The 16,236-nt window shown below is 37.7% G+C and overlaps 1 pseudogene; it reads right to left on the bottom strand.

The window, feature by feature from the left end:
* Positions 1–2,732: 2,732 nt before the first annotated feature.
* LOC139355987 (uncharacterized) lies at positions 2,733–16,061 on the bottom strand (annotated as a pseudogene).
* Between the last annotated feature and the right edge of the window lie 175 nt (positions 16,062–16,236).

The raw sequence follows: 16,236 nt of genomic DNA, 5'->3' as shown, positions 1-16,236 counted from the left end.
AAAAAAACTTTAAAGCTATATCAGTCATTTATATGAAATACACAGAGACATAGACACACACACACACACACACACACACACACACACACACACACATACACAGACACCAGAATTGAAACAAAAAAGTGAAAGGATAGTCTCCTCATAGCATAGTCAGGATGCTTAAGAAGGAAACATGCATATTCTAGAGATTTAGAAGTATATTTTAATTTTTCAAAATGTTTAGTTGAGACAATTATTTCCAATTTTAAGTCCAGCTTTTGGTCAAATTCCAAATAGTAATTTTTAGTCTTTCATTCCTTTTCTTGATGAACTGAAATTATAAGGGTTTTGTGCTCTATCTCAATATTCAAACTTTCATTAAATATTGAGCATAAACTCTTGGTAAATAAATACGTATGCATGTATATGTGTGTGTGTGTGCATGTGTCTGTGTGTGTAAATATAAACAGCATTATCAAAGGACTAATTGACTTACATATATATCAGAGGGGTAATTTTTTGAGGAGTCTTTTTACCAGATTAAAATTATATTGGTGAAAAAACCTGTAATATCCAGATAAACAGTTTTAGAAAGAGTTCTATACTTTCAGTTACTTTGAGCTGATATTATAAATTATTTTATACATAAAATTAACTCTCAGTCAAAATGAATGTTGTGAGAAAGATACACTGAAAATTTTGCCATAAACATTTCAGTATCCATTTCTTCTACCACATAATTTCTCTTTCATATGAGCTATAAATGAGATATTTATAGCTGAATCTCAAGTAGATTGGGCTCTCCGGTAAAATATACTTTGTTCATGTTGGTGATTATGCTTCCTTTTCCAATCCAATTGCTTTTGCCCAGATTCTTTCCTGACATCCATATTCAATGACAAATTGTATTCTCCAAAGGCACTTCTCAGCATGTATTGGTTGTTTGCAGCCCTGGCTGAATAATCTTCATACTGCTGATGAAACAATTATTAATAACACATTTTTCGTATTAGATTTCAATATATTTGACATAGTTTAGACGGAGAGAATAAAATGTTTATAGATCTTCCAGATTAGTTTCAGAAGTTGAAATTCTTTTCGCTGATCTATATAATTAGTCCTTAAGCCTTTATAACCCTAAGTTAACAAATGATTATAAAAGATTACCATTACTATTGTTATTTTATTGTTATTTGCTTGTTTGATTATTTTATCAACAACCAACATTCTATGTTGTATTCTTTTATTTCTTCTACTTAATAATATTAATAGTCATTAGTTCCTTAGTCAATTCAATTATTAGCTCATCTGCAGAATGATTCTGAGAATATCCTGCAGTCTCTATCAGGGACCTGTGCACAATGGGAATGCCAAATATATATAATATTACAGAATAAAATTTAATAAGAAGTGTACAAAATACAGCAAAGTATATATATATATGCTTGTAATCACTGAAGAGGTTTTTCCTGCCTGCTGCGCAAATAAAGTCCACAGCATTGCAGTAAAGAAAGTTTAAAAGACACAAGTCTGGCCATAGCATGTGGGTGATGGAGTTAGTACTCAAATCAATCTCTTGCAGTTTGGTGGAAGAATGTATTAGGGTTCTCTAGAGGAATATAACTAATTTTTTATATATGGAGTTTATTAAATATTAACTCACACTATCACAAGGTCCCACAATAGGCTGTCTACAAGCTGAAGAGAAGGGAGACCCAGTTAAAGTCCCAAAACTGAAGAACTTGGAGTCTGATGTTTGAGGGCAGGAAGCACCCAGCACAGGAAAAAGATGTAGACTGGGAGGCTAGGCCAGTCTAATCTTTTCATGCTTTTCTGCCTGCTTTATATTCTAGCTACGTTGGCAGCTGATTAGATGGTGCCAACCCAGATTAAGTGTGGGCCTGGCTTTCCCAGCCCACTGACTCAAATGTTACTCTCCTTTGACAACACCCTCACAGACACACCCAGGATTAATACTTTGCATCCTTCAATCCAATCAAGTTGACAGTCTGTATTAACCATCACAAGTCTACCTTTTGTCAACTTGAACACACACACATCTCATGAGATTATACATAATCTTCAGATAAAGACAATAATAATGTCATAATTATGCCTAACGTAATACAACTATCCTTCATAAACTGGACTCACCAATCCCCAACCCAAATGCTATTACATAAAGTTAACAATACTTAAATGCTGATATGAAGTCAATAAATCTTATGTCACATGATAAAGGAAAAAGGAAATAAAATAAAGATATTTTCTCAGTACAAGTGTAGAAATGCACAAATATGTTCTTAACAAAAGAAGGAGGAAATATTCATGACAATTACAGTCCTTGTTTTTGCAGTTGGTCATGTGGTCATAGCTGGTATTGATGACTACCTTCTTCTACTACTCATTCTGTATTCACTTTGCCTTCAGCAAGAACCTCAGCAGACCATAGTTTTTTCCTGGTGGAGTGACCCAAACCTTAATTTCTGAAGAGTCTGAGCCCATTTGTTGTCCTGCCTGGATTGGACTATTGTAGTTTCACATTGGCCTTAATCATGGGGCATGGTAATATTAAGAGATGCCCTAATAGATATCCTATATTCCATGCATACTCTTCCTTACCTCCATTGTGGAGTAGTGGACTGATTTTATCTTGATAGTCTATGCCAATCACCGCAGCCAACACCGTAACTCTCTCCTTAGCCTATTGACTTAAAGGTGAGAGGAGCCAAAGTATCCAGGTGGCAATCTTAACTTCCATTTATTCGAATTGCTGTGTCCCTTGGGGCCAGCACTCCTCCCTCAGGAGCTAAGACCTCTAGGCCAGCAGAATGTAATGTCATAAGAACTGGAAGCAAAAATTTTGCTAGTGGATCACTAGGGGTGATGGTGAATGGTGCCACTTTCACTTCCACCCCTTGATTTCTGGACATGTGAATTCTGGCTATGGGAGAAACAGTACCATATATTGGATGCTAATTCACAGCATACATGGCCTTCTGGAGAACTTTGCCCAGCTTTGTATTGTCATCTAGTTGGCATTGTAATTGTGACTTCAAAAGGCCATTCCACCATTCTGTCAATTCAGCTGCTTCAGGATGATGGGGGACATGGTAAACCAATGAATTCCATGAGCATGAGTGCACTGCCACACTTCTTTAGCTGTAAAGTGAGTGCCTTGGTCAGAAGCAATGCTGTGTGGAATGCCATGATGGTGGAAAAGGCGTTCCATCAGTCCACAGATGGTAGTTTTAGGAGAAGCATTGCATGCAAGATAGGCAAACCCATGTCCGGAGTAACTATCTATTCCAGTGAGGACAAACCTCTGCCCTTTCCATAATGGAAGAGGTCCAATATAATCAACCTGCCATCAGGTAGCTGGCTGATCACCTCAAGGAATAGTACCATATTGGGGGCTCAGGGTTGGTCTCTGCTGCTGGCAAATTGGGCACTCAGCAGTGGCCATAGCCAGGTCAACCTTGGTGAGCAGAAGTCCCTGTTGCTGAGCCCATGTGTAACCTCCATCCCTGCTACCATGGCCACTTTGTTCATGGGCCCACTGGGTGATGACATGGGTGGCTGGGGAAAGAGGCTGAGTGGTGACCACAGAATGGGTCATATTGTCCACCTGATTATTAAAATCCTCCTCTGCTGAGGTCAGCCACTGGTGAACATTCACATAGGATACAAATATCTTCACAGTTTCTGACCACTCAGAGAAGTCCATCCACATGCCTCTTCCCCATATATCTTTGTCACCAATTTTCCAATCATGCTTCTTCCAAGTTCCTTGACCAAACTATTGCTACACCCCATGAATCAGTATATAATCACATAACTGGTCATTTCTACTTCCATGAAAAGTGCAAAACCAGGTTTGCTGCTCAAAGTTCTGCCCAATGGGAAGATTTCCCTTCACTGCTGTCCTTCAGAGATGTCCTAGAAAGGAACTGTATTGCTGCAGCTGTTGACTTTCAGGTGGTGCCTGTATATCATGCAGAACCATCTGTGAACCATGCCCTACTCTTCTCTTCCTCTGTCAACTGATCATAGGGAACTCCCCATGAGGCCATTGTTAGAGGCTGGGGGAGAGAAGGCAGGGTGGCAGGAATGGAGACCATGGACATTTGAGCCACTTCTTCATCTAAATCACTTTTGCCTTCAGGACCTGCTCAGACCTGATCACATATATGCCACTTGCATTTGATGATGGAATGCTGCTGTGCATAAGCCACTTTATAACTAGATGGGACAGAAAGCACCCAGTTCCTAAGAGGCCTTTCAGGTCAAAAGGTGACTTGATGACCCATTGTCAAATGTTCTGTTTCCACCAAAGCCCAGTTACAGGCCAAGAGCTGTCTCTCAAAAGGAGAGTAGTGATCTGAAGAAGATGGCAGGGACTTGCTCCAAAATCTTAGATGCCTCAACCGTGATTCAGCTATGGGGGCCTGCCAAAGGCTCCAAACATCATCGCTATCTGCCACTGACACATCAACGCCATTGAATCTGTTGGGTCATATGACCCAAGTGGCAGAGCAGCTTGCACAGCAGACTAGACCTGATGGGGAGTCTTCTCCTGTTCTGAACCCAACTCAAAACTAGCCACCTTTCAGGTCACTCAATAAATGGGCCAGAGGAACACACCCAAATGAGGAGTGTGTTTCATCCAAAATCCAAATAGACCCACTAGGCACTGTGCCTCCTTCTTGGTTGTAGGAGGGGCCAAATGCAACAGCTTATCCTTTACCTTAGAAGCAATATCTCAACAGATCCCACACCACTGGACCCCTAGAAATTTTACTAAGGTAAGGTCCCTGAATTTTAGTTGAATTTATTTCCCCTACCCTAGCCTGCAAATGTCTCACCAGTAAGTCCAGCGGGTTTGCTATTTCTTGCTCACTGGATCCAATCAACATAATGTCATCAATGTAATGGACCAGGGTGATATCTTGTGGAAGTGAAGTGTGATCAGGGTCTCTCCAAATAAGATGACACAAAGCCCCAGAGTTGATATGCCCCTGAGGTAGGACAGTAAAGGTACATTGCTGGCCTTGCCACCTGAAGGCAAATTGCTTCTGGTGGGCCTTATGGACAGGAATGGAGAAAAAGGCATTTGCCAAGTCAATGGCTCCATACCAGATGCCAGGAGATGTGTTAATTTCCTCAAGCAATGAAACAAACCACATGTGGTACAGCAGCTGCAATTAGAGTCACCCAATGGTTAAGTTTATGATAATCCACTGTCATTTCTCCAAGACTCCATCTGTCTTCTGCATAGGCCAAATGGGAAAGTTTAATGGGGATGTGATGGAAATCATCACTCCTGCATCTTTCAAGTTCTTGATGGTGGCACAAATCTCTGCAGTCCCTCCAGGGATGTGATATTGTTTTTGATTTACTATTCTTCTAGGTAGAGGCAGCTTTGATGGTTTCCATCTGGCCTTTCCCACCATAGTAGCCCTCACCCTACCAGTCAGGGAGCCAATGTGGTCTTTCTGCTAGCTGCTAAGTATGTCTATGCTAATTATGCATTCTAGCACTGGGGAAATGACTACAAGATGAGTCCAGGGACCCACTGGACCCACTGTAAGTTGGACCTGAACTAAAACTCTATTGATTATCTGACTTCAATAAGCCCTTTCTTTAACTGGAGCACCACAATGATGTTTTGGGTCCCCTGGAATCAACATCAGCTCAGAGCCAGTGTCCAGTAGTCCCCAAAATATTTGATAATTTCTCTTTCCCCAATGCACAGTTACACTGGTAAAAGGCTGGAAGTCTCCTTGGTGAAGGAATGGAGAAAGATTAACAGCATAAATTGTCGGTAATATAGTTGATTCCTTCCTCAAAGGGACCTGGCCTCCCCTTCATTCAAGGTCTGTAAACTGCCACAAATCTGAAAATTCATTGATGAGCCTTGATTCTCTGTTTTTAAAATTTAAATTAGTCTTTTGTCCATTGGACCTAGAAGTTTTCTGCTTACATAAATTAAGTAGAAATGCAGTAGGCTTCCTATCAATTTCACTTCTAGGAACACTGTGACTAATTAGCTAATGCCAGAGCTCAACATGAGTCAGACTACTGTGATTGCCACTTTGCCTCTGCTGTCCGTTACAGTAGCTATGCCCACTTTGCTTTTGATGGTTGAGTGCTGCCACTTTGCCCCTGCCACCTCAGGATCCAATTATTCCCATTGTATTTAAATTTTGTAGTTGAGGTGACTAACTGTGGCTCCCACTGTTAGCTCTGACATACCGAGAAGAGCAATTACAGGGCTCTTCAAAGATGCAGGTGCTGTCCTCACAAATCTATTGCACAAAGCATTGGTCAAGGGTATATCTTCTGGATCCTCCCAGCTCAGATGATAGGTCTAAAATGACTAATCTACTCCACGATCCCAATCTCCTTAAGCCTTTGGATCCCTTCCTTTGCATTAAACTAAGGGATAGCAGGCATTTCTAGCTCACCCACATGGGCCATCTTTTAATCCATATTTCTGCTAACCAAGAAAATAAACTATTAGGACCTTTTCTTAACTCCCTCAGCTGCAACAATAAATGCAGATTCCCTACTTAATGGGCCCAAATCAATAAATTCAGCCTGATCCAACCAACTTTGTGTTCTTTCCACCATTATCCCACATCCTTAATATCCATTCCCATGCCTGTTCTCCAGATTTATGCTTATATAAATTAGAAAACTCAAGCCATTCTTTTCGAGTGTAGCATACCTCCTCATGGGTCACACTCTGAACCTTACTTCTAGGGCCCCACCAGGACTTTAGTCTAGTTATAGGTCTAGAAGCAAACAGGGTTGTTGGGGGTGGCTCCGGAGGAGAATCAACATTATCTTGCCTGGCTACTGCCTCTGTGGAGGCCAAAACTGTTGTCTCAGGCAATGCAGAGTTTATCTCCTCAAACAAGTGTGTAAAGGCTGATGGCAGCATGGGTTGGGGAGGGGATGTTGCCACTACTGGGGATGGGGAAGCTGTTTCTTCTAACAAAAAAGGTTCCTCAGAGTTTACAAACTCAGTGTCCCCAACATCATCAGGGTCCTCCCACACATCCCCATTCCAAGTTGCACGTTCCCATTCTTTTCCAATCAATCCTCTCACTTTAACAGGAGACACCTGGCAAGGCTATGCATTCACCTTTCATTGCATGTCAACCACTCTCATGATAAGAGCTGTGTCTGTTTTTCAAAAATTTCAGTTCTTTCTCTCCAGAAGGTAAGACTCTCACTCAGGGCAATCTTAGCAGATTTGAGGCTCAGTATCCACTTCTGAATCCAGGAGTTAGAATTCCTGAGTTCCTCATTTTTTTCATCATTTTGTCCACTGAACTTAAGAGCAACCAACCTCCTTCATTATGTTTCTTGGTTCTCTAGATATGGTCAAAGGTATTATATAGAGTCACTAAACTCCTTGCCTCTCATGAGCGGAGAATCAGGAATGTCAAATGCATTTATTTTGCATAACTCTCTAAACAGTTTACCTCAAGGACTCTCAGTGTTCTCCATATATTAGAAGTAGGGGCCTTAGCATTTTTGTGTCTAATCATATTAAGCAGCCAATTCCAGAAACCCCAAAACCAATGAAAGAACTTCATCCTTAATAATCTGCTCCCCTAGAACCACTTCTGCTACCAAAATCTGTATTAGTCAGGGTTCTCTAGAAGGACAGAACTTATATATATATATACACACACACACACACACACACAGACATATACATAGACATATAGCTATAGATATATGTAAAGAAGAATTTATTAAGTATTAACTCACATGGTCACAAAGTCCCACAATAGGCCATCTGCAAGCTGAAGAGCAAGGAGAGCCAGTCCAAGTCTCAAAACTGAAGAACTTGGAGTCCAATGTTTGAGGGCAAGAAGCATTCAGCATGGGAGAAAGATGTAGGCTGAGAGGCTAGGCCAGTCTCTCTTTTCACATGTTTCTGTCTGCTTTTTATTCTAGCTTTACTGGCAGCTGATTAGATGGTGCCCACCCAGATTGAGGGTGGGTCTGTCTTTCCCAGTCCCCTGACTCAAATGTTAATCTCCTTTGGCAACACCCTCACAGACACACCCAGGATCAATACTTTGCATCGTTCAATCCAATCAAGTTGACACTCAGTATTAACCATCACAATGGGGCAGGGGTTGCTAGTCTTGCTGCCGATAGGGTTGGGGCAGAGATGAAATCATAGTTGGTGAAACTGTCCTCCTGCATGCTGAATCACTTCTGGGTCAGGCCACAGGAGTGAGGTTGACAGGTCCAAGTGGAACCATCAGGTCCAACTGGAACCATGGGTGTCAGATATGTAAAAAATCTGAATACATATCTGAAAAGGCCAATATACAATAGTGTTGTTATCTGCAGGTATGACTGGCAATTGTTTATGTGTATGCTTTAGCAGAATTTAGATTCTTCTCCTCCCCAGTCTGATGGGCTTTTATTAGGTTTACAAAGGTAGTAGACTTTTGTGGAAAGGCTATTGCATTTAAACTATAACTTAAATGTCTCTCAAAGTTAACTTGCCCCAAAACCCCAGGAAAATTTAGGAGAAAGGCAAGATGAGAGGTGGGTTAAATCAGATCTCTTTCACCGCCATAATTTTCTCACTGTTATAATTTTTTTTTCAAGATTGTTTTATGCTTTTTCATCAGCCCCTTAAAATAGCTTACAGGTGGGATGTTGACCAGGTCTTCACTGCCTGCCTGTTTTCTACTGTATTATTTTCATCATTCTAGATATCATTATACCCATTTATGCATTTTTTGAAGTCCCTCAGCTTCTTTGAGCTTTTGGAAAATACATTCATAATATATTATGTTATAAAAAGTTATCTGTACATTCTAAAACCTATTATAATAACTAGGAAATTTAAATTAAAATTGTATTGCATCTCAATTCACCTTCATTGCATTGCTTTTCTCTGGTTAAAGGAAGCAATTTATACATGGCATTTTCCAACTTCAGTTTCAAGAGAACACATTGATATTTTAAAATATTTAAATTATAAGCAAAATACTGTTGCACAATGCTTCCTAATGTGTGTAGAAAATCATATTCATACTTTTAATTATTTTCTTAGCCTATTATGTTATAGAAAGATCCTGGAAACAACAACAAAAAATAACGTGGAGGGCAGCAAATTTTAACTCTGGGGATCATTTGTCGAGTCATTGTGTAAAGTGCTCTTGAATGTAAATTATTGTCATTGTCAAGTAAATTCAGATAATTTGAATCAAAGATAAAACAATTAAAACAAACTCTTCCTTTGATGAAAGATTTTCTTGTATGGTAGGAATGAGGTGTTCATTCTTTTGCTGTTTGTCATTTAGGGTTTGCTTTCAGCTCTTCTAGCTTGGTCTTAATCCCTTGCCTCAATATGGAAGTTTGCTTCTTCCCGATGGAGCAGGAGAATTTCTCCTGGCTTCTACAGTCTGTCTTCAAGAAGGGTCTAGATTGTATTCACCTCATAGGCCACAACCACTCAGGATTAATTTATGGTCAATTGATTTGAGATTTTAGTTCTTTCCTCACATTCCTTTCTGCTTTGGCATGTATTATAATATAACCTCATCAAGGGAAAGGAATGCAAGTATTCGCAGTCCCACCCACACTCCAGAAGGGAGAGAATGGGGCACCTAAGCAGAGGGTAGAAACCTTGGCAGGATGGCATTTCAGAATTCTCTCTACCACAGATTCCTTGCCTTAAAATTAAATCCACAGTTCATGAAAAATCTCTTTTCTTAGACTCATAGGCCCTTATTAAAGCTAATAGAACCAAAATAACTTTTAAATATATCCATCAACTTTGTCCTTTTTTAAAAAAAGAAAATGTTAGGAATATCCCTCGGAGCTCTCTATTGGCAACTCTATAGTTTCTAAATTATACTTCCTGTTATAATAGTATTTTGATCATATGTTTTATTTGTAGTTTAGCTCATGAGTCAGAATTGTTTTTTTCATTTTAGTAACCCCCAAAATATATTTAAATGAAAATTTGCATTTAATTTTAAATAATGACCAGAGTCTAAAACCAATTGCCTGCCCTGCATAAGGACAACTAGCTTAGTTTCTGCACTTAAAGCAATAAAAATATCATAAATATCACAAAGCAAAACTGGACAGAATGTATGATCATACCCAAATAATGAAAATATGGCACAGTAGGAACACATTAAATTAAATTAAATAAGAATGAAACTTAGAGGGTTGTACATGAATTAAATGAATAAAATATTACTGAAAGTGTTACCTCAAATGATTTATTGGTACAAATTTAGTTAGCTTTTACAATTTTATTAAAATTCCATTATAAACCAGGAAGCACTACAGACTTGACATTTCATTATTGACAAGTCAAATTACATTTTTTTGGATATAATGTAATGTGTCTAGAAATAATAAGGGAAAATATGAGGTCAAGGCAATTATGCATAAAATCTGCCTTAATTATCATGATGGACTAAGTACCACCAGGATTTACTAGATAATTATTTCATTCTCAATTAATTCTTCACATGGGAATGCAATCTGATGTCTTTTCTTCCTTACAGAATGCTTCCATAAGAAGATTTAAAACTGTGAGAGTGTGTGTGTGTGTGTGTGTGTGTGTATATGCGTGTTTTGTCCATGATATTGAAATATAAAAGAAAATGTCTGTCCAAATTTTAATCTGTATTACACATAATAGTTCACTTGATTACTGATGCTCAAGATTTATTTGAGGACTTCATATTAATTACACAAATTTTTGTGGAATACCAATTGTGGTTGATACCGAAGAGACAAAGTGATAAATTCACAGCCATTCCTCACATTAGTCTACTCCACAAGCTTATCTAAGAAATTATTAGAGAACCTATTAAAGTTGAATTTTACAATTGCGTGGTAGTCACTTTCTGCTCTCACATTCCTTGGTGGAAGATAATATAGCAAGAAATGATAAAACTAAGGGCAATCTTGTTCTAGTTATTTTTTTTTTTAACCTTGAATGCAAAATTCACACCAATTAACTAAAGACCTCAAGTACAAGCACTAAAAAGTCTTAAAAGTAAAAATATGAATTATTTTGTATAACTTGTTTTGCTTTTTGTTTTTTTTTTTTTTTTTTGAGACAAGGTCTCACTTTGTTGCCCAGGAGTGCAGTGGCACAATCATGATCACAGCTCACTGCAGCCCTCAGGGCTCCAGTGATTCTCCCACTTCAGCTTCATGTGATATATTCATGCTTGTTTTTACAGGGTTAATGGATGAAGTCTTAAACTCTTAAAATTATAATGCAGGAAGATATCAGAAATATAAAGGACCAACTGTATTTATTAATTGAATGGTCATGAGAAGCTAAGGGATTTATAAGACAAATATTTGCAAGTATTAAGAATCTTTTTGCATAGGGTTAAATGTTGACCTTTTTTTTTCACATTTTAAAGATTCATTGAAGAGACTAGTTTTAGATTAATGAACGAATAAAAGTAGTGCCATATCTTTTGTTTCTCTTTGAAAATTAGGAAGATTTTGGACTACCTAAGGCTTTAAAAAATTTTTTTAAAGCATAGCATAGGTATGTCACCTATGTTATGCAAGAGTACGGTGATCAGTCAAATGCCTTACAAAGTTTAGTTTTATGATTTTGTTGCAATAAATTACAACATTTATAATTGTTTAAAAATTTTATATGTAGTTATTAGAGCAAATATACGTGATTGTATGTTGTAGAGAAGTCACATGAGAGAAACACTCAAAATTGTTATATTTTTGTGAAAGTTACTATTATGTCTTGTCCATTTTGTAGATATACTGTTCTTTAAAGTGTGCTTTTCATTCATTCTTTGAGTAGCTAGGCAGAAGCCTTTTCATCCAGGCATGAAACTATGTATGCACATTAATTGCATTTGAAAGTTTTGTGTGTATTTGTGTGTGTGTGTGTGTGTGTGTGTGTATTTGATGTAAAGTTTTTTGAACATCTATTTTTGACAGCCTCAGTATGAAGAAATCTGCATGGGATCTTAGCTGTACTATTTTTGTGAACAAAAACAATAGTGGTGTGTTGTTTCCAAATATTTCTTCCCAGTCGTGAACTGCTTTGTATTTCTGAGATGATAGTACTATGACTGGCGTTGAATGACAAGTAAAAAATGTAAGAAATTTTTTTTTCAATTTCCTAATTTAGTTTCACCAAGCATTTGCTCTTTCTTTCTTAAAATGTCTGGGCTGTAACATGAGTATATTGCCAGTGTATCTATGATGTCACTATATCAACATACAGAAACTCTGTCTCTACTAAAAATACAAAAAATTAGCTGGGCGTGGTGGTGCATGCCTGTAATCCCAGCTAGTCAGGAGTCTGAGGCAGGAGAATCACTTGAACCTGGGAGTCGAAGGTTGTGGTGAGCCGAGATAGTGCCATAGAACTCCAGCCTGGGCAATACGAGGGAAACTGCATCGCAAAACAAAACAAAACAAAACAAACAAACAAAAAAAACAAGGGTCACATCTCAACATTTTGAAATAAAATAAAATAGGCTTATTGTAGTCCTGAGATTTTTTAATCATGTGTTTCAAATAATTTAATCCGTTGGCCATCTCTAACAAGTAGCCTTTCTCTTAAAAACACAATTCCATTACACATTTTAACAAAAACTATAGATTTGTGGCAATTCAAACATAAATAAGGATATTAAAAATACTTCACCCTTAATCAGTCTTCTGGGAACATTAAAAACCAGAGGACTTTTTCAGTTCACATGATGGCCTGCCTGGTAGTGACTTCCCAAGATTCTTCTATAAGGAATAAAAATGTTGTCTACATGGGAAGTTTAAATTCAGTTGACATCTATGGAGTTCAAAATAGAACATATTATACAGGTCTGGGCTGTAGGAACTAACTCACACAATCCCCCTTCACTCCTCTATGTGACACCCAGCAGAGTTAGTTGCAGCTGCAGAAATTTCCTTTGGTAATATTCATTTGAGAATATCTCAAAACTATTTTTGATGTTGTAGGTTTTAAAGACATAATTCATTATGATAAAATGTCACAAAAAATCATAAACTCAGAGAAAGCCATATGTGTAAGGCTATGAGCATGTTTATTTGAATTTCTAGGTGAACCTCTTTGTAAAGAGCATGCATTTTCCATAGACTCAGAACCTATTTATACTCCTTTCTTAATGAGAACAAGTTTTCTAATAAGAACAAGTTTTTAAAAACCTTTTAACCTGGAGTATGGGAAGAAAGAAGATTAGAAATTTGTTAATGAACCTTATAAAAGTTCAGTAAACAACATAGGTAATTACTCTGTTGGGAAATGCTGCTTAATTAAAACACAGTCATTCTAACAGCATACACACCTGCTGCTACCAGGACTTGTTTTTTTTCCTAAAATAACTTAATTCCTGAACAAGTTTCTCTCTCAGTTCATTTCTTTGGAGAATCTTCATCTCAATTTACTGCCTTAATCTTGTGTTTTATCGCATAGTATTAATAATTATAGTACAATACTACAGAGCAAAAAAGGTTTTGAAAAGACTGATGTCCCTCTAGCAATTTATAGCCCTGTGTTTCACTTTGGAAGATAGAAAATATTTTCTTCTGAAAACATTCTAAACACAGCCATAACAGGTCTGAGATAGTAGTTTATTTTTATTCGGAACTGAAAGCATGACCTCAGAGTTGTAGCCAAAATAAGAGGACTATCATATAAACACTGATCCGTCTAAAACAGTATTATCAGGAAATTTTATTCAAAGACTGTTTAAACTATGATTTATTCTGAAAACTGTTGTTACATTTAAAGAGGTTATTTTCCCCACATCTATTCAACATTGTGTCTTATCCATGCCTACAAAAAATAATAAAAATGTTTATGTAGGTTTAAATTATAATAAAAATAATAGTAATTAATAATATATAGACAGCATTTACTATGTGCCAGGCTCTACAATATGCTAAACGTTTGGCATTGATATGATCACACTGCACGTGTGCATTTTGTTATCTATCAATAGGATCGAAAACATTGTATTTTTCCACATGAGGTTCAAAATCTCTCCTCTACACTTGGCCACTTGAAGGCAACCCTAGGAGCAATGCTGTTAACAAATGTGTTCATTTTTACATTAGAAAAAGAGATTTAACATTTAATATAGTAAAAAACAAATAATGAAACAAAAATGATATCTTCAACAACATGAACAAAAACGATATCTTCAGATTTTTTGCTGATTTGAAAAATAGCAAGACATGTAAGTTGTTAGATACATAGAACTCACGTTAGAATATTCAAACAGTACTGGCCGGGCGCGGTGGCTCACGCCTGTAATCCCAGCACTTTGGGAGGGCGGATCACAAGGTCAGGAGATCGAGACCACGGTGAAACCCCGTCTCTACTAAAAATACAAAAAATTAGCCGGGCGCGGTTGTGGGTGCCTGTAGTCCCAGCTACTCGGGAGGCTGAGGCAGGAGAATGGCGTGAACCCGGGAGGCGGAGCTTGCAGTGAGCCGAGATCGCGCCACTGCACTCCAGCCTGGGCTGGGCGACAGAGCGAGACTCCGTCTCAAAAAAAAAAAAAAAAAGAATATTCAAACAGTACTAAGTTGTTCAAAATAAACATCATTATTACAATATCGTAATGCTGATGTGATTACCATTAATAATGTTGTGAGTGTGTGATTGTATTGTGAAATATATATGTATATTCACAAATATTCATTATTTCATCTATTTGTATCTCTTTTCAAACAGATCTACATCACCCATTTAATGACTGCCTACTACTACATCATAGGCATTATACTCACCAAATTTACTATGAATTAAATTTATTTAAACTTCAAAATCAATCTAGAAAGTATCAGCTTTATTTCCATTTTACAGATGAAGGAATTAAAGCAGAGATTGAATGACTTGTCAAATCTGACTTTGCAAGTAATTAGTGGGGTCTGGTTAAAAACAAGGCAGGCTAACACCAGAGATCATGCTTTTCAACTCTATTCTGTCTTTTAGAAGGTATAAATGACTATAAACCAGTTCGTTTACTTTTTGGGGATCAACTGCAAGATTACATCTGAGGATTGTAATAAAATCTAGTTTCATTTCTTAAAAATAGCTACTAAATGCACTGATCATCAGATACATATCATACACACATTGGTTAAAATGAAAAAACTGATGAGACAAAATCAGACACATACTAAGAAATTTTGGTGGGCTTCGGTTACTCACACCTGTAATCCCCACACTTTGGGGGGCTGATGTGAGCAGATCACTTGAGTCCAGGAGTTCCATACCAGCTTGGGTAACATGGCAAAACCCCTTTTCTAAAAATAAATGAATAAATTAATAAAATATAGCCAGACGTGGTGGCATGCACCCCAGGGGTGGATGTTGCAGTGAACCAAGGCAACAGAGTGAGACCCTCATCTAGGAAGGAAGGAAGGAAGGAAGGAAGAAAAGAGAAAGAAAGAAGGGAAGGAAGGAAGGAAGGGAGGGAGGGAGGGAGGGAGGGAGGGAGGGAGGAGAAAAGAAATACATTTTATAAATGTAAGTGCTGTGATAAAGATATGTTAACGGCACACAAAGAAGCATTATTTAATTTAGCTCTGAATTTCAGAGAGAACCTTCTGGAGGAGATAGCAATTTTGATCGACTTCATAGATAAGTAGGCCATGAAGTGAAGAAGTATAGAGGGTAAAAAGCAAGAGTGAAGGAAATGGACATGGAACTTCATGATGTACAAGCAGCATAGTAGAAGTTTGATGCAAATAAGGCGTATACTTAAAGATGGGAAGAAAGATAAATGAACCTGAATAAATCAGGAATGACTATACATTATATAGCGTGGAATGTTCCTGTTCATCAATAATTGTGTGTTCTTTTATATCTCATCTGTTTTTCCAGGCCAAGATACTTAAGAGGCTATTCCTACTCCATCCCTCTCTTTTTCTGCTATAGCCATTGCTTTACTAATGGCTTCCTCATCTAAGAAGTCGATCAAAATTTCTATCTCCTCCAGAAGGTTCCCTCTGAAATTCAGAGCTAAATTAAATAATGCTACTTTGTGTGCCATTAACGTATCTTTATCACAGCACTTACCACATTTACAAAATTTATTTCTTTTCATCTTTCTTTCTTGCTTTCTTGCTTTCTTGTTTTCTTTCCTTTCTTAGATGGGGGTCTCGCTCTGTCCCCTTGGTTCACTGCAACATCCACTCCTACGGGTGCATGCCACCATGCCTGGCTAT

This window comes from Macaca nemestrina, chromosome 9, assembly GCF_043159975.1.
Source record: "Macaca nemestrina isolate mMacNem1 chromosome 9, mMacNem.hap1, whole genome shotgun sequence".
NCBI lineage: Eukaryota > Metazoa > Chordata > Mammalia > Primates > Cercopithecidae > Macaca > Macaca nemestrina.
The sequence above is the reverse complement of the archived record's forward strand: the minus strand, read 5'-3'. Positions and strand labels throughout refer to the sequence as shown.